Here is a 19952-nt window from a genome sequence, read left to right as displayed (position 1 = left end):
ACTGAATCACCGTCCTATCCTTAAGAAGTTCCATCATGGCGAAATTAAAATACCGCCAATTTTACAAAAAAAATATGTGATATCTTCAAACAGATAAAAGATAATCAAAATGTGGAACAAGAACTCGCTAGGCAATATTATCTTACATGAGATACCGTTATCACGACTCACTTATCTGCTTTCGATTTCCAGAAATTTACAAAATCGGCATTTATTTTCACGTTTCTAAAAAGGTGCAAACGGAAAGCTACTAGGTGTCTCGTGATAACAGTACCTCATGCAAAATAATATTGAGCGCGCTCTTGTTCCACATTTCGATTATCTTTTATCTATTTGAAGATATCGCATAATTACTGTAAAAATTAGCGGTATTTTAATTTCGCAGTGATTAGGCCTCTTAAGTGGATATATATACAGACAGAGTAAATATTTATATAGGAGTTTTGATTGGTGAACCAAACTCCTTTGAAATAAAACCATAAAGGAATATTTATGAGCAACTTCCTTATAATGGAAAAGAAGACATTATAATGAATAACGAATAAGTCATCTCCATTGTTGTTCTTTGAGATGACTTGAGCGTTCTGTGTACACACTGTCCTCATTGGATACTGAGTCACGGCTCCTCCATTCCTTGTGCGTGGAACAGAAATATATATAGTCTCTATGTTGCTGATGGCGTCCCCCAGGGATCAATTCTCTCTCCCTACTTGTCAACCAAGATATCGCTGAAAATCTGAAAGAGCTGCTGAAGAACAGGAAACTAATGGAGACAAAAAAAATAATCGGATGATAAAAAAAGAAAGATAGAGAGAAGAGGACAAAAATAAAATAGAGGGCGTTGATAAGAAATGAGAAAAGAAGAAAGTTCGAGATCCGGAGAAGACGAAATCTTACACAAAAGTTCATCGTCTAAGCTTCTTTCTAATTTTAAACCGTACTTATTTCGTTTTTAATGCTTGGTTTAATTAGCTTCTTCCTTATTATCGATGAAACCTCGTACTAAACCAAGATTATGCCTAATTTATTCAATAGATTCCACCTCTATTTTTTTTTTCGTTAAGACTAGTGTTAAGATTTCTAGGTAAACCCTCTTTTCTTTTAGAACAAAAACGCGATCTCCGGCGTCAAATGTTGCTTCCAGTTGGGAAAAGGGTTGCAGCACCTTTATCCCCCTTCTCGATCCTTCATAACGATAACATTTATAATTATGCATATGTTGATATGGACAACAGTCCGTATCGTATGATAACATTTTTCTTAATGGCCAGACCTAAATATTTAAGTTGTTGTTTTGTGATCAGACATGTATAAACATGTTTTTCTAAACAGTTCTGATATAATACAAAAAGAAGCGATTGATAGTGGATTTATTTTCAATTATCAAGAAATAATTTGTGAAAAATAAAATGATAAATGCAGAAAATCTTAGGAAAATACTTCAGTTTAAGTATATTTTATCTTGAGTGCTTTTTCTATTGAGCATCTATTGAGTAAACTACGTTTTAATTAGTTCCAGAAATTCTGAAATAACGAACTTAGGACTAATACGAGGGTTGGTACTTTAATAGTGGGAACATTGCTGTAGAGACACTATGCAATGAAATGTACTAGTGACGCTGATAGCTCATGTTGTTGACATACCCACCTAACCTCCGAGCAAATAGAATCGCCAGTCGCACGTCACCGGCAGGCGCACAAGCGAGGGAAGCTCAGTCACTTGTGAGCGAGCGGTCTAACGTAAAGGAACCCATCGTGATGCAATTTTACGCATGCCCAGGCGTTCCTTCAGAATGCGAAGCACAGTCGTATGCGCTAATCCGGTTTCGTGGGCCAGCTCACGAATCGTCAGGCGTCGATCACTGTCCACTAACGCGGCAACAGTCCACTTGCACTTCTTCAGAGACGCTCAGACGACCTGCCCGATGCATGTCTGCCACAGTTTGCTGACCTTCGTTGAAGGCTTTTACCCACCGTGCCACTGTTCTCTACGGCAATGCCGATCCCCCACACACCTCTTGAAGCCCTTGATGACACTGTCGTGCTGTACGACCTCTGGTACATTCAATCTTGATCCAACTCCGATGTTCCTGTTCTGAAAACATAGTGACACCTTTACGTTAGACCGCTCGCTGACAAGTGACTGTGCTTCCCTCGCTTGTGCGCCTGCCGGTGATGTGCGACGGGCGCGTCTATTTGCTAGGAGGTTAGGTAGGTATGTCAATAACGTGCGCTATCAGCGCCACTAGTGCATTTCATTGCATAGTGTATCCACAGTAGTGTTGCTACTATTTAAGTTCCAACCCTCGTATATGGATTTATATATTTACCCAATTTATTCCCACAATATGTTTTCAATACCATTTTTTCTTCTGTTACTGCTACGTTTTAAAAATGTATTCTGTTGTTTCACGTGCGAAAACTTTAACACGAATGAGCGGTTTATGCTTTCTCTGGATCAAGAAATAATTTCCAAGGAGTGACAACTTAAAGGTCCATGATTTGTAGACTAAGCTGGTTTGCATCTAAAGTTACGAATACGTGATGTGTGCCGTTAAAAATTTTGAACAACAACTCTTAGAAAAATTAACATTGGACTTCATACATCCGTGAGACAGTAGTTGAAATCGTTTAGCAAAAGACAAGCTTGAAGTTAGTATCCAGAAGAATCCGAAATGTAGAATTTTTAATATGTACAAGCTTCCATTAAGAGTAAATACCTGAGCTTCCTCCTGGCTATGTGGATAGCGTTTGGAAGACCCGAGTTCGATTCCCAGCTCGAGTTTATGTGGCTCGGATCCCACGTTAAACTGGAAGTCCATGTCAGATATAGCCTTGCTGCTGAAAGTGAAGCTAAACAAATCTAACTAACTAACGAGTGAATACCATTGGTTTCTCTAGACGTCCGTTGTCTAGAGAAGGGGTCTTCCACGTGCAAGGGGTCTTTGGTTCGGTTCCCGGCCAAATAAATTTATGGTGGACGAGATCGTGTCCGTGGGTTCTCTTGGAATACGCCTAATTCCTCCTTCATCATTCAGTCGCCTTCATCATTCCTTTCCCTTAGCAGAAAGGTTAAACTGAAAGACAACACTACGCTCTGATATCTGTACTTTCTCACGTTGTCCCATTTACGTAGAGAGGTTTCGTGAACCTCAGCGCTCTATTTTACGAGGGTAAAACGTGAGAAAATTCTCAGCTGGACAGAGGATCAAACCCGGACCCCACCATGACTTTTTTTAAAATTCAAAACCCTGTTCCCTTTAAGAAAAAGCCGCATGTGCAGTGTGTAATGGTGCATGCGCGAGGAAAGCAGAGGGAATAATATCTTACCCCTTAAAAGGTACCTGCTTTTCTTCGCAGACCCACATTCCTCTCTCAACTACTAATAGTTTACCACAGTTCTCATTTAAGGGTTTATACTAACCTTATGATAGTTGATATAACGTTCACTTGTTACGTGCTCGAAGTAGCAAACGGCGTTCCTCTAATTTTTAAAATGACACTCTAGTAGTATTCTTTTATTTTCTATTTAGCACAGCTATAAAGGTAACCAAGAAAGTTCTGTCGCTTTTCACCAACCACATTCAAAGATCTATATGTCACCGAAGACGTATCTGGAAGATCAAAACTAGCCCCTATCAGCATTAACGACCTTCTCCCAACGTTCTGAAAGGCCATGGATTCCATCGCGGTAAACCTTGTGTGCAGTGAAGCAAAGGAGGCATGAAGTGCATTTTGCACCTCTACTAGGGATTTGAACTGGCAACCTCTAAGGTGATTGTCCAAGGAATGGAACAGGCGATAATCGGATGGTGCAATGTTCGTGGAGTATGGCGGATGCAGTAGTGTTTCCCATCCAAGGAGCAGAATGGTGTCTCTGGTCATCCTAGCCACGTGGAGCTTAGCGTTGTCCTGTTACAGGAGGACCCCTTTGCGATTCAGAAGTGCTGGTTCCAGAGTTTGGAGTTTTTCTTGAGCACGGCTCAACTGCTGTTAGTACACAATTGCATTGATGCTCTGACCAGCTGGTAGAAGTTCCCGATGTACGGTGCCGCGAGCAATCCACCAAACACACAGGAGGACTATCTTCTGGTGCAGTGCTGGATTCGGCTGGTTTGGAACCGGTTCATGGGATGCTAATCAATGCGCAGTGAAGCTTCGTGAAGGACCCATTTCTCATCACATGTCAACATCCTGTCCAGAAATTGCTCCTCAGACGAGACAGCAAAGAAACACAGGTGTCTGCTTGCGTTACCTTCTGGCCTGAAGTCAAATTATGTGGGAGCCATCGACCCAACTTGCAATGCTTCCCAAGTTGATGGAGGTAGTGCCGAATGGTTTCTTCACTCACAGTGAATTAATCCCAGTTCCTCATATGTCTGGCCACAGTTCGCCTCAATTGCTGCCTGAAGATCTACATTTTGCACATGTGTTGGTCTTCCGGCACGTGATGCGTCTTCAAGTGTTTTGTCATCGTCCTTAAACTTGTTAAACCACTGTTGCACTGTCCGCGTAGTCACAACGCCCTGACTAAAAGCCTGGCATATCTTCCGCCCCGCTGCAGCAGCTTTTGACCCCAGTTTGAACTCGTACAGCATACACGCCCTTATGACGCTCTATGGAGGTCCTGTGTTCACTATGTCCTTATGCAAGTACACTGTGCGACTGAATTGCCACAACCAGGTAGTATGTTGGATATATCCACACCAACAACTGACCTTCGCCTTATCTCCATTCGCATTCAACTCACGGTGTGAGCTCCAATTGAACGCAGACCTCCACAGAAAGCGAAAGAACTTTCTTGGTTACCTTTATATATCCTGGTATAGAGGCAAGTCAAAAGAACATGGAATAAGCATGATTGTACAAATGAAAATGAAGTGAAATATACAGTGATATACAGTGGGTATGCCGGCTAGACTAAAGGAGACGGTGATTATGAGAAATAAATAAAATAGTGGAATGAAGAAAGTGAAAGGAAAGATAACCGCGATAAAACAAACAAACACGGTGTTTGTCTTCCAGAAAGCTCATTTGGCGCGTCCGGGGATTGAACCAGGGAGCCCAAAAACCAGTGTCTCTACCACTGAGACACCGGAACCCCGAAACATTTCTTTCCTTTCCTTAGCCCACTTCGAACAGTGCGTGCTTTACTAGCACTATTATAAGTTATTGTAGTATTTTATATACAAAACTGCCAACAAAGATATAAGAAATCATTTTATTTTTATTCAAGTTTAATATCCCTTTTAGCAGCGAGTCTATATGGAGGTAAACCATATATCTATACCGGGTTTTGTCAGAAAATGTATACACACTTTGAACGGTCATAGAAAGTTCATTTCCAACCTTACAAAGTTAAATTTCTGGGGAAAGTAAGGTTATAGTCCAATTTTTTTAAAAAAGTGTTCTTTCTCGAAAAATTAAATGTTCTAAATAGTGATTAAAGTAAATGTTGAAAATGGTGGCCTTCAGCACAGATAAGATTTTTGAGTTCGGGTCATGACTTCTATCATTCGCACGAAACTATTCAATGGAATTTCTGCGCAAGCCGCTTGAATCTCATCACAAAATGTAGTAATGAGATTACGTGGTTTATAACTGTACACCTTATATTTATGGTACACAGTAAGAAACATCGAGTGGCGTAAGTTATGGAGATTGTACTTTGATTGGTCCCCTGCGTCCTATGGACTGGCCTGATATATTTTGATCCAAGTATGCTCGCACATCAGATGGCAGTGTGGCGGAGTACCATCTTATTGGTAATAAAACCTTTCATTGCACGAATGGCAGAGAAAATATAATCAGCAAGAATTTTAAGTACTTTTCACCCGTTACAGTACCATAAAAATGGTAAGGCCCAATGGGGCCCCTAGGAGACAAACCACATTACGCACACATTTGTACCAGGCAATTTATCAGCCTTTTTTAACAGTAATGTGAGGATTATCTTCAGTCCAGTACACATAATTATGCATATTGACAGGTTTACTAAATTTGAATTGTGCTCCCACCGAACAAACAATGCTACGATAAATCCCAGTTCACGTGTAAGCATGTCCTGAACCCATGGACAAAATTGTATCCTGTAATCTGAGTCTCGTCATTTAAATAGATGTTACACCAGCCTTGAAATGTAGCTACACACGCAACTTACCTTTCTTTAGTTCACGTAACACACTACCAACACGTACACTGGTTTCATGTGATCCTTGCCTTGAAGGTTTTTATGGTGAACGCTGAAACAGTTCCAGAACCGTAGCTGGGAATTCAGTACTTGTCGCTGTCGAAGGTCGCCCTGATCGGCATTTCTGCACATCACACTGTTCCATAAACCTCGTCTCATAGACATGTAATTGCTAGCCTTGAAAATTGACCAGTCCCATAATCTCGTCTTCCCCAGTGGCGGATCCAGAAGGTAAAAACTGGGGGGGGGGGGGCGAGAGATAGCCAGATTATGATAGGTATATCATGAATCTACTATAAACTTTCAAAACTATATAAATAATAGCTTAAATTATTTGTCTCTAGGACCCCCGGCCCCGGCTAGAATCGCCTCTGAATCGCAGCAGCATTGTTTAAACTTCCAGTACCACTTAATAACCTGTTTTCGTTCTTTAAAGCTCAAATATCCGTTCGCCATATTGATGTCTCTCTCTTGCCACTATCTAGGTTTCGCAGGTAGACCGACAATTCTGCTGTCTTCTGTTGAGGAAACATAACATTACTTTTTCACAAAACACAAATGTTGTAGGGTAGAAATTAAATTTCTTATGACAGGTCAAAGTGTGTGTACTTTATTTATTTTTTGACGCAGCCAAACTATATACTCCTTATTATAATCTTCCAGAACGCAACACACTACTCCACACGACCCTTCCGAATCCGGTGGTGGCCTTAAGCGAATTCTACCAGATAGGCTATATATATATATTAGAGATAGGCTATATTACAGATAGGCTATACATGATTCAATGAGTTCTCTTCCATCACTTTTTTTTGATCTTCCAATTTTCACTAATACCACTGGAATTGTCGAGTTATATATGGAAATATTCATTTGCGCTTTTTTTTTCAATTTATTTCGATGTGGATATGCTCATATTGGTAGAGGAGGAATTAATTCCCAATGGAAATCCCTTTTTTATATTTCCCTCCATCTAGCTCTTATCCAGAATCCAGATTATACTTTTTTTCATTAAAATTCGTAACAGATGGCAAAAACAAAACTCAAAAAACAATTAGGAAGTAATAGTACATTGTTATTTAATAAAGGGTTATTAGTACTAAATTCTATGACTAACAATTATCTCAGGGAAACAGCAAAGCTAAGACGATACAATAGTGTTATAATTTAAGATATTTTATGTACATGTATTTAAACATTTGCATTAGAGTGTGAACGTAATAGCTTTTAAACTTAGAAGTTTGTTTAAGACTTCAGGAAAACATATTCTTCAATCGTTAAGGGTAATATATACAAATAATGTTGATAACTAAGATGTACAAAGCGTGCATACTTGGGTTAAAATTCGGTCCCGGATTCGATTCCCAGTGGGGGCACTCGGTCGAAAAAGTGTAAAAAGCATTTTCAGGCCAGCTGTCCTGAATGAGGCTTTCTTGGATTTTCCTCATTCACACCAGGCAAAGGCCGGGGTGGTACCTAACTTATAGGTCACAGGCCGCTTCTTTCCTTCCCCAATCCTTACTTCCTTCCTTTTCTTCGGATGGTGTGCTCGCCAAGCGACGTCATCCCTCATACATAACGGGCTAAATGGCCATAGATGTCGAAAGCCCTGAAATCTAAATCATAAATCCTTGGGACAAAATGTACTAGTCAGTGAATAGGATGCAGGGGACCAATCGAGTTTTCTGCACTATCTCCAGACCTTTGATCGCTCTATTTTGTCTTATAGGGTAGAGTAAATAAATCCAAATAAATAGGCTTATTTTGAAAAATGTTCGTGAAGATGTTTCATTAAAATTGTGCAAGTTTTATGTAGGACACCATGGAATAGGCAGATTGAGAGGCACAAAAGTTTCGAATGATAAAAGCTTTCTACGCTCGCCTTATCTTATCATTATTCTTTGTAAAAGTCTGGTTCCTTCACACTGTAGACGTTAAAATACCGGGTACTTTAACCATGATGTGGTGTGCTATATGATGACTGATATGATTGCAATTAGTAATACAACATTTTCCATTGTTTAACATATTTGAACCATATTTGAACCCTATTTGACCAGATCCGGTCCGGTTTGATTGAAGACCAACGCCTTATGTGACATCATTGTGATCCAGGTAACCATGCTGACGATTTAGTTGAGTTGAGTTGATTTTGAATTTAACGTCCCGTTCAGCATCGAGGCTATATGAGACGTGGACCTACTGATTAAGTGGAATCTGCACCACATGAGCTCCCGACGGGAATCGAACCCGGGTCTCCCACGCCAAAGGAGCGTACGCTAACGGCTTAGTCACGGAGGAGCTCATGCTGACGATTGAACAAAGAGTGTTTCTTGTGGAGCATGTGTTCCGCAATGGAGGACAAGTTTACATCAGCAGTAGAAGCTACATTTGCAACAAAGTTCCCAGGAGTGAAGATGCCTAACCGCAATGCTGTACGGAACCTCATCACCAAGTTTCGAAAGACCGGAAGCGTTCATAATGCTCCAAAATTAGGTAGACCATCCACAGCCACATCCGCAGAGAAGGTTGCGGACGTGCAAGATGTGATGCTGTACAGTCCAAAGAAATCGGTTAGACGACTAGCTCAGCAGGCCCACGTGTCCGTGGGTTCCGCTCACAAGATTCTACGGAAGTCACTGTCCATGCATCCATGACACGTCACGTCACATTCGGCACATCACACCCGATGCTCTGCACAACGTCTTCAAAAACATGCAGAAGCGTGTGCAACTGTGTATTCAAGTGCAAGTGGATCACTTCCAGCATCTCTTATAACTTACATGACATTAAAGTTTAGCTTCGGGTTAATTTCAGTTGTTTAAAGTGGTTTATGGAAAATAAAATATGGCACGTTATGAACATCATACTTACTTTCTGAATACCCTGTGCTTCCTTAATTGGCTGTTGAGCCAAATCGCAAGCAAAGAATGCAAATTACACTTGCATTAAAATCCAGCTTAACTCTATAATATTGTTAGCGTTTAACAAAACATTCAGAGACGAGCCATATTCCAATTGATAAAACTCATCCAGCTGAACAAAATAATATGGGTTAATGCATAATCTCATGCGTAGTTTGCGACAAAATCAAGAAAAATCATTTTATGCCGTTAAAAATATCCACTCGCTGCCAATAATAATTCTGCTGCAAAATATTATTTATTTGCTTATTTATTTACTGGGTGTTTGTTTAAAAAATATTGTTAATTAGCTTATTATATTTACTGTTGCTTTTTTGTTCTCCTAATAGTGAAACACCCACGTTTGTAACAGCTACACTCTACCTGTGACTGACTTTTACCGGCGACAACATGTACAAGGGCGGATTTTCATGCAATCCTCCGCTGCTTCGATTTCTATGTATAGCCAACAGAAAGTTGCGTTACACGTAGAACCGTACTTAAACAACTGTCTCAATTGACTATTGAGCCACATCGTAAGCAAAGAACGAAACGGATGCTTGCATGAAAATCCGCCTTAAAGAAGAAACAATAGAACACAATTCCTGCTCGTAACCCTGATTCCGTACCTGTTTCTCGATTCAAGCACTTAATTGCCAGTTTCCCATAACTCTGTTTGAACCACAGGTGAAAGCAACTGGTTATAATTCCCATACTTTCCTTGGTTCATTGGGTCAGCCTAGCTACGCTAAGCCTGGATTATACGATCACACTGTAAACGGAGCGTTAACACCGGCTGCTTGGAATTATATGAACGCGTTCAACGCGAGACGAGAACGCGTTAACTGAGCGTTGAGCGTGTTCATTCGTCTGGACGCGCCACAAACCGACACCAAGAAATTCATCACAAGATTTAACTGACACCCGGTAGCATTGGGAGAATTTATCATCGTACTTCTGGTGCTCTCTGAACATTAAATGAAAGTGGCCAATTGAAAGCCGATTTACCAACAAAAGTGAATTTCCCGTTTTTTAATTTGACATTCACTTTCACCTTATAAGCACTAGGTTACTAGAACAAAAAGAGTGTCCATATATCCCATTTGCAACATGTACATATCCACGTCTCACAAAACAAAATAAGTTTGTCCCAAAAATTCAACGCCGGCACGTATGTAACGCGCTGTATAGTCGTGTTACCAACTCATATTTACCAACTGTATATTCGGACAAAATAATGCCGTATTTACACCGTCCGTATAATCGAGGTCTTAAAATAAGTAGGCTAGAACCTGGTTTCGGACAAAATACCCAAATACAGACTTATAATTTTGTAATGGTTTACAACTAGCGGTGGACACAAAACCGGTTTCTCGGTCTTTTAGATAAACCAGAACAGGTTTCGAAATTTTAAAAACCTGTTCTTAAACTAGTTCGGTTTTCTATCCAAACCCGATTTTGGCCTTAAAACTTATTTCAGTTCTTCTACCAAAAACCAGCTTGGTTTTCTATCAAAAACCGATTTTGGCCTTAAAACTTGTTTCAGTTCTTCTACCAAAAACCAGCTTGGTTTTCTATCAAAACCCGGTCTTTGCCTTAAAACTCGTTTCAGTTCTTCTACCAAAAACCAGCTTGGTTTTCTATCAAAATCCGATTTTGGCCTTAAAACTTGTTTCATTTCTTCTACCAAAAACCAGCTTGGTTTTCTATCAAAACCCGGTCTTTGCCTTAAAACTCGTTTCAGTTCTTCTACCAAAAACCAGCTTGGTTTTCTATCAAAACCCGATTTTGGCCTTAAAACTTGTTTCAGTTCTTCTACCAAAAACAGCTTTGTTTTCTATCAAAACCCGGTTTCTGCTTTAAAATTTGTTTCAGTTCTACCAAAAACCAGCTTGGTTTTCTATCAAAACCCGGTCTTTGCCTTAAAACTCGTTTCAGTTCTTCTACCAAAAACCAGCTTGGTTTTCTATCAAAACCCGATTTTGGCCTTAAAACTCGTTTCAGTTCTTCTACCAAAAACCAGCTTTGTTTTGTATCAAAACCCGGTCTTTGCCTTAAAACTTGCTTCAGTTCTTCTACCAAAAAACAGCTTGGTTTTCTATCAAAACCCGATTTTGGCCTTAAAACTCGTTTCAGTTCTTCTACCAAAAACCAGCTTGGTTTTCTATCAAAACCCGATTTTGGCCTTAAAACTCGTTTCAGTTCTTCTACCAAAAACCAGCTTTGTTTTGTATCAAAACCCGGTCTTTGCCTTAAAACTTGCTTCAGTTCTTCTACCAAAAAACAGCTTGGTTTTCTATCAAAACCCGGTCTTTGCCTTAAAACTTGCTTAAGTTCTTCTACCAAAAACCAGCTTGGTTTTCTATCAAAACCCGGTCTTTGTCTTAAAACTCGTTTCAGTTCTTCTACCAAAAACCAGCTTGGTTTTCTATCAAAACCCGATTTTGGCCTTAAAACTCGTTTCAGTTCTTCTACCAAAAACAGCTTTGTTTTCTATCAAAACCCGGTTTTGCCTTAAAATTGGTTTCAGTTCTACCAAAAACCAGCTTTGTTGTCTATCAAAACCCGGTTTTGGTTTTAAAACTCGTTTCAGTTTTTCTATCAAAAATCTGTTTGTTTTTCTGTCGAAAACTTCTTGCTTCTTCATAATTTGTTTGGAAATTAGATCTACAAGTACAAGATTATATACAGACTTCGAAGAAATTTACACTGCTTTCAGTCCAAACCGAAAGCTATTTTTGAAGAAAACGAAACCTGTTTCCGAGAAAGTCATAGGCCTAAGATAGTTTTTTTTTTCTAGAAATCGATTTGTATAAAATCCTGTTCTGCCCATCTCTAATTACAACACATATAAACATTATTTTAAAAAAATGAATAAAACTTTAATGAGATTATTGTTAAGTTTCCCATGTTATTTACGATCAATCAGATTTTTTTAAACTATCAAATTAGATTTGCAACATGTAAAGTAAATTTAGATTTATTAGATGTAGAACGGTACGTATGTTAAGTTATTCATATTTATTAATGCAGAAAGTATGTAATATTGCAGTTTTGAATTTAGAAAATACAAACACGATTCGGTTACATAATCCATCTTTTATTGTTTATTCATAGAATCGGTTATGTCAGATGAAGCACAAATATTGACGTTAATACTTCCAACAAAAATACTTGGCAATGACAAACACAGAAAATCAGTTTTACTGTTGTTTGTTCAATATGCATAATTAATGGAAAACATATGTGATATTACAGTTTAAAAACACGTTTAGTCTAACTAACTAACAAACTAACTCTATGGCCTATGGAACCCGGAGGTTCAATGCGCCTCGTTCTCTGGATGCGCCTCGTAATATATAGACAAATATACAAATAGGAGATAAGCAAATGGACCCGTTCGGAACTCCTAGTAAGAAGAGTTGATGACGTAGGATTGTATTGTTATAGTGGTACATACATTCGTTGCATTAGTGTGGTAATCATTGTAAACGTTTCCTGGTTTGATAAAGGATCAACGAAGGAAAGAAAACCTATTATTGAAACGCTGAATCGACACAAAAGAAACTACTTTGCTCTATATACAGGATGTTAAAAAAATATCACATTATTTAGGGAACATATTCCTTATATCAAAATAAAAAAAATGTTCAAATGAACCTGTGCTCAAAAGTGGATAGTTTCGGAGTTATAGGATGCCGAAAACGTGAAACAAGTGAAATTTAAATGTTCATAGCTCCACCTACTATGAGACTGATAGTAGTTGGGTCAAGACATCACTGAGGAACTGGTATGTGAACTATCCAAATATTCATGTTTACGAATGCTCCAGCACTTGTACACCAATTTTTAAGAGAGGTAAGTGGAGGGTGGTCAAGTACTCCCAAACAGACTCTCTAAAAATGATTGTGCAAGTACCGGAGGTTCTTAAAGAAGATATTTGGATAGTTCACATACTAGTTTCTCAGTGATATCTTGACCCGACTACGACCGGTCTTATAGTAGTGCAACTATGGACCTTTAAAGTTCATTTTCCCCCATTTTGAGCATCCCATAACTACGAAACTATGCACTTCCGACCACAGGTGAGTCTGAACTTCTTTTCTTATTTTGATGTGAGGAAACTATTCTCAAAATATTGTGGCAAATTTTTGTAATACCCTGTAGGTTAATATTGAAAACTGGAAATAGTAGTAAATTTCTACAACTTTTAGTTTTTGTTGAGAGATACGTGTAAATATGGTATACTTCCTTTAGACGCTGAATCGAATCCTAGAAAGCCGCTTCTGAATATCCCTTACAGTTTTTTCTTGATATGTGTTGACAAACTGACAGACGGACGCCGCTCTATAATAGTTCCAATATTTATGCACAACATAGTTTTGGAAGTCTAAAAGTAAAAAAGGTAACTACGTAGTTGAAGAAACCTACAGAGCTTCGTTAGCATAAATCTGAAATACGACTGAAATAACAGCAAGAATGAGAAGGGCAAAATATGCTTGCACGAAGGGAAGAAGATAAGATGCTTGCACGAAGGAAAGAAGATAAGATGCTTGCATGAAGGAAAGAAGATAAGATGCTTGCATGAAGGAAAGAAGATAAGATGCTTGCACGAAGGAAAGAAGATAAGATGCTTGCACAAAGGAAAGAAGATAAGATGTTTGCACGAAGGAAAGAAGATAAGATGCTTGCACGAAGGAAAGAAGATAAGATGCTTGCACGAAAGAAAGAATATAAGATGCTTGCACGAAAGAAAGAATATAAGATGCTTGCACGAAGGAAAGAAGATAAGATGCTTGTACGAAGGAAAGAAGATAAGATGCTTGTACGAAGGAAAGAAGATAAGTTGCTTGCACGAAGGAAAGAAGATAAGATGCTTGCACGAAGGAAAGAAGATAAGATGCTTGCACGAAAGAAAGAATATAAGATGCTTGCACGAAAGAAAGAATATAAGATGCTTGCACGAAGGAAAGAAGATAAGATGCTTGCATGAAGGAAAGATATTTGCACGAAGGAAAGAATATTTTTTCGTTGTTAAATACATCTTTTAGTTTAACATTGCAGAATTAAGTCCTTTAGGCTAAGGAAGACGATGATTAAGACAATTGAATGATGATGGACGAATTGGTGGAATAATAATATGGGAGGAAACGGAGGTACCACAAGGAAACCCACGGATACGTTGGTGTCCACCACAAACTTATTTAAATACGGACACCGGAAAATTTTTATCGAAGTGTGTTCTATTATAGTGTACTAGACAGAAAAGCAGGCATTACGGTAGAGTAATAAAAGATTATTGAAGTAGTTTAAAATGTGAGTGTGAAGACGGAACAAAATTAACTGGGCGGAACATAAATGGTGGTGAAAGTTGTATATAAACAAATTTATTAAGGATATGTTAGAAATGAAATGAAATATTAATGTCCCACGATTAGACTAAAGAAGACGAATAATTAATGAAATCAGTGATTATGAATTATGATGGGATGGGTTGTAAGGAAGAACACAAACACGAAGCTGTAAACCAGAAATTCACGTGAGCAGGAAATCCTCACATAAAAGTGGGCGCGGCTCAGTGGTAGGGCGTTCACCTCTGGTGCATATGTCCCTAGTTCGATCCCAACTCACGCCAAGTTAACTTTGTGGTGAACAAACACCATGTGCGAGGGTTTCCTCGGGGTTCTCCAGTGTCCTCCCACTTTCTTCATTTCATTCATTTCTCATCATCACTGTCTTCTTTAGCCTAGCCAGCATAACTGTGAGACGTAAAACTCAAAGATTTAATTTCATTTTATTATAAACGTGGGCACTCTAAGACTGAACTGCCCTTCCCTTGCATGATACAAGGTAGATTGGAAGATAACAGTGGGAGGAAAATAAGAAGATTATATTAAACAGTATGCTTTCAGGTTTTACTTGGAAGATGATACCGTACCGTACTCTTCAACATAAGCGAAGTTTCAAGTTTTAAATTTGTACATTATTAAACCGTTAATTACTATTTACTCGCATATATATATATAGGTCTATATATATATATATATATATATATATATATATATATATATATATATATATATATCACTTAGAGGAAGCAATAGCCACCCCCCGTCCAAGGGCGCCGATTTCTCTGTAAATTCGGGGGGCCCATTCAAATGCAAAAGGTATATACTGTATATGAGGATTTTACACAAATTGTATTCAAATTATGCCAAATATTGTATATCATATTCATAAATACAATAGGGGGTCCCACATGAGCTTTGGGGGCCTCCCGGCCCCCCAGGATCGGCGCCCTTGCCCCGTCTGCAGCCTCAAATTACGCAAATGATTTAGAGTTAAATAAGTTTTTTTTTCGTCAAAAGTAATGGATTAGCGAGTAACCGTAGTTCATATAAAATCTTAACTTTCTCCCAACAGTGGCGCATCTTCAGAATTCATCAAAGGGTTTCGAAGTACACTAGCTTACATCGTTTTAGAACACAAATTATTTTTGCATACGTATATTAATATTATATTGTAAATTCTTAATGAGGGGAGGAAGGATAGAACCCGGAAAGCTTTCTCTTGCGTACGCCACTGGTTGCCAGTGATAGCAGCAGTATTACAATAATAATCTTTTTGAATTATTGCCAGTACCTTATAGTATACAGCAGAGATAAAAGTTTCATCTTTCTTATAACTAACATTTCTGTTTACCTCGTATATTATCTCTGCGCACATTCAACCTAACCAAAGCTTTTCCACTTGCCAAAGCAATTGTTCTGTTCAGCTGGCTGACAAGATTTTCAACTCAACTGTTACTTGCAAACACAACATCTAGAGTTTGATATTTTCAACACCAGGAGGCACTCGTCGAGGAAATATGACAGAGGCAGTTAAGAAAGGTAAAAAAAAAGCAAGAAGAAAGTTGAAGAAAAAAGAATGGAAACTAGAAGTTTCAAAATGGCTGCAGGCTTTTGGTGTAGACATGCTGTCCTTCACAGTCAAAATGTAGTTCTTGCTCCGCTGGTGGAGCTTTTCTCAAGCAGTTTGCACTGTGATTTTCATATATATTTTTTCTTCACAATCCTGTTTTTTTTTTTGGTAAAATTTTCTGCTTCTTCTTCTTCTTTGCACCTAGCTGCTGCGTTTCTGTGACGGTGGCAACGGTGCTCAAAAAGTTCTGTAGAGAAACATTTCAAAATACAGTGCAGCGAAAATGGAAAAGAGAAAAAAAATAGTCCCTGCAGGGTCTTGAAGTTGGGTATATGCTGCTACAGTTATATAGCAGTTTCTGTTCCTGTCTCAAACATGACAATCTGGCGTTTGGCAGTTCTTATGCAACATGTTCTATCTTGTTCGAAGCACAAGAATGAACAGATGAATAGCGAGGAAATAAAACAAGCATACTTGTCAAACTAGAAACGGTGTATTATTTCCTTTTCGTATCCGGTTTAGATCGTTTCTGCTCTGTTTGTGACAAGTTTTTATATATATAAAACGGGGAAAACATTGCTCAATATCTGCAACTTTCCACAAAACCGGTTTCCAGGCAATTCTAAGCGATAAGGGTTGTTTACGTAATCGCTACACAAAAGCTTTTCTTTTTTCTTGTAGATTTCTTTACCCTAGCTAAACCTATAAAGGGTGTCCCAAAAGTAATGGCGGAAAATGAAACTACACATTCAAGGCACCAAAACAAGAAAAAAAGTTTATATGACATATAATCCGGAAATGGACAAGGGGCGGAGCTAGACAGTTTCGAATGTGGAGGGAAAGGAACTTTACACTCGGGGAAAGGAACTTGTCGTTTTACAAAACCGCATTGAAGATGGTTGTGAACAGTTACGCAACACACCGGGAGTGATGGAATGCATTCGAAACTCATGATTAGCACTTTTTCATAGATGTGGAAGGACACTGAACGTCTTCAGTAGGTACGTTTATTGTTAGCACGTATGACCTAGTAGTTTGTAGTGCTACTCTGTGTAAGGTACTAAGTTACAAATACAGTACGTCGTTGTGAATTCTGTCTGTTACTTCATTATATGACATGACTGGTTATATTTGTTCGTATTTCTGCCCTCTATTTGCAAGTTTCTCTCTGGTATACCACTTTCCATTGCCCCGTGAGATTATGCAACTATGCTAAGTGATCTTTATTTTGACTCTCATTGTATATGTACGTGCAATCGTGCCATGAATAACGACTTATTTCTGTATGGTTTCTGCACCGTTTCATTACTCCTGCCGTACAGACATTCGGCAAATCCTTATATGACGTATGGAGAATCTCTGGTGCAGTTATGTAACATGCGTTTAACATGCCAAGCCGATATAATTTTTATGTCTTTCTGAATCCCCCTTCCTAGCTCCTATCATTTTCCCGCTGGTATGTGTGAAGTTCCTTCCCCTCGCAATCGAAGCTGTCTAGCTCCACCCCTATCCATTTCCGGACTATGTCATATAAACATTTTTCTTGTTTTGGTGCCAGGAATCTTTGGTTTCATTTTTCGCTACTAATTTTGGGACATACTGTATATGGTAGACTCTCTTCTGGGTCATTAATAATAACATTTTGTAAATATGTTTTCTTTAAGCAAATTTAACAAATAAGAAAAAACAAATCATACTGAAAGTAAAAACTAAAATAAATTACGATTATTTTTTTTAAAAAAGAAAAACGCTTTCAAAATAACAAACAAAATAAGTCAAACAGTACTGGAAACTATTTACCGGTTTTTCAATGCTTCTTATGTGAAAATGGTACGGTTTTGGACCCATCTTCGTTAGGCATTTTTTACCTAATTTCATGTCTGCTATCACTATCTTCAGTTTTGTCGGTGCCTTGTATCACCCTGTATAGCTCACTGAGCCAATTTGCACAAGCTTAGAAGAACAAATCCATTTCTAAAGATCTACATTTTTTCCGTCGTATAGTTAAAATATAGAATTTCTTTCTCAATTTCAGAATAACCGAATTATCAACGAAATTCAAACGGAAATGTGTCTTTTGCGTGAAACCCAAACCTACCACGTAGTTCCCTGACGTCAGGACAACATTAATATAGTCAAAATGAGTTCTGAGAGTAAATGCTGTAGTAAGCGTTGTTTGGTGATTGATTACCTATTTATCAATTTTTGCTGACGGGGAACAAAATACGTATCTACGCAACACTAATGCGTTCGAGTCCCTCTCATCATCTATACGTGTGTGTTAGAGTAGAGTAGGAGTGGGAGGGGGTAATTATGAATCAAGTGAATGGACGTTATTAATTAGCTTAGAATACAGAAGTGTAGTAATGTGTCAAGGGCAGACAACACTTCTGAACAAGTAGGCTAAAGCTCATAACTCACAAACCAACCTTGAAACAAATTAGTCAATTAGAATAAGTGTTTGCAGTAACTCGCAAATAGTTGCCCAGAAAAAAAAGTAAGTTTATTTTACACTGTAGAAACTATGGTGTAATTTCAAACTGCGGGAAACGACTATTGAAAACGGAAGTGATAGATATCTAACTTCCGGTTTTAGAAGAAGCAAAATGGCGATAGTGGAAAATATTCCTTTGCAAGCTGAATTCATTTACAATAATATTTGTTCACACAGCGTCGTGAGGACAGTTGGTGAGCTATCTAGAAAGAGGATGATGCTTGACAAGTAAACCAACAAGAGCAGTGATTGGTATAGTGATATGCAACTAAACACATACTGGGGATAGTTTTAAAAAGGGGAGGAAGAAATTGTGTTATTTCGGACGTGATAGAAGGTAAGAGAAGGAAGGGAATAAGAAGACTACAATTAATGACCGATAAAGAAGCTAATTCATGCTGAAACGCAAAAGATTGGCACAGTACAGACGGGCATGTTTGATTATGTTTCAGTGCATGGCAAACAGTTAATATGTTGATGAGTGGTTAAAACATGAATTTTATTTTTAAATAATTAAAGATCACTTAATTTAGATCAGTTTGCCTTACAGTTTGAAGTGTACTTTGCAATTTATTAATTGAACACTGTTCGCTTGCGGTTAAAAAAGGTAGAAAAGTTCTAAGAGAAAACTTAGAAGCAAAATCATCTAATTAGTTTTTTCTCGGGAAGAAGGCTAATAACATGTATGGGAACACTCCCTCTTAGTGTGGAAAAAGCTCATTAAGAAAATGAAAAAAACGTAGTTATTGACACGTGACTAAATCAATATAGAATTTATATAAGTCATTTAAACTAGACGAAGTTTTCTAAAAACTTAATTTAATAAATTTTACTTACAATATTGAAAAAAAAAAAGTTTTGCGAGAACTTTAATTTAATATTAACAAAAGACTTCTAGTTTCATATACAGTATATATAGGGGAAGGAGGACTTGCAGATCGCTGTGTTCCGCTAAACAGATAACTCTCTTTCTCTCTATCTGTTGTAAGCACAAATAAAAACATGCCTTCACGTCAAAAGGAAGAAAAAGAAGTTGTTAAAGAAATAGCAAAGTTTCAGGTAGAACAGAAAGTTCTTTATTAACTTTTTGACATTTCAAAAGAGAAGCCATCAGCTGCGATCCAATATGGACGGAACTTCATAACAAACTGTATTGATTAATATTATTGCAGACTATGCATTATAAAATGGCGGCTAAAACTTTTCTTATTTATTGATTATTTTTATTTTATCAATATTATATTAAATAACTTATTAGTAAATTATGGATTATTGGTTTATCATCCTTGTACATTCGCTGCTTTGAAAGCTATCTCCAAATAGAACATACAAAGTTAAAAGCCTGTACATTATCGTATAGAGTACCTTATCAGCATATGTCAGGACTACACTGAATTAACAGTGATTCATTACAGAAGAATAAGTTCACAGCACGAAAGTCGCT

General features: G+C 38.0%; 1 protein-coding gene across 1 annotated transcript in view; it reads left to right on the top strand.

Annotated features, from left to right (window-relative positions):
• The window catches only part of LOC145685721 (uncharacterized), a 1054280-nt gene that overhangs the window by 596189 nt on the left and 438139 nt on the right, over positions 1-19952 (top strand). The window lies entirely within an intron of this gene.

This window comes from Thermobia domestica, chromosome 5, assembly GCF_964235325.1.
Source record: "Thermobia domestica chromosome 5, izTheDome1.hap1.1, whole genome shotgun sequence".
NCBI classification, from domain to species: Eukaryota; Metazoa; Arthropoda; class Insecta; order Zygentoma; family Lepismatidae; genus Thermobia; species Thermobia domestica.
Note: the sequence above shows the minus strand (reverse complement) of the source record. Positions and strands in the feature narration are given on the sequence as shown.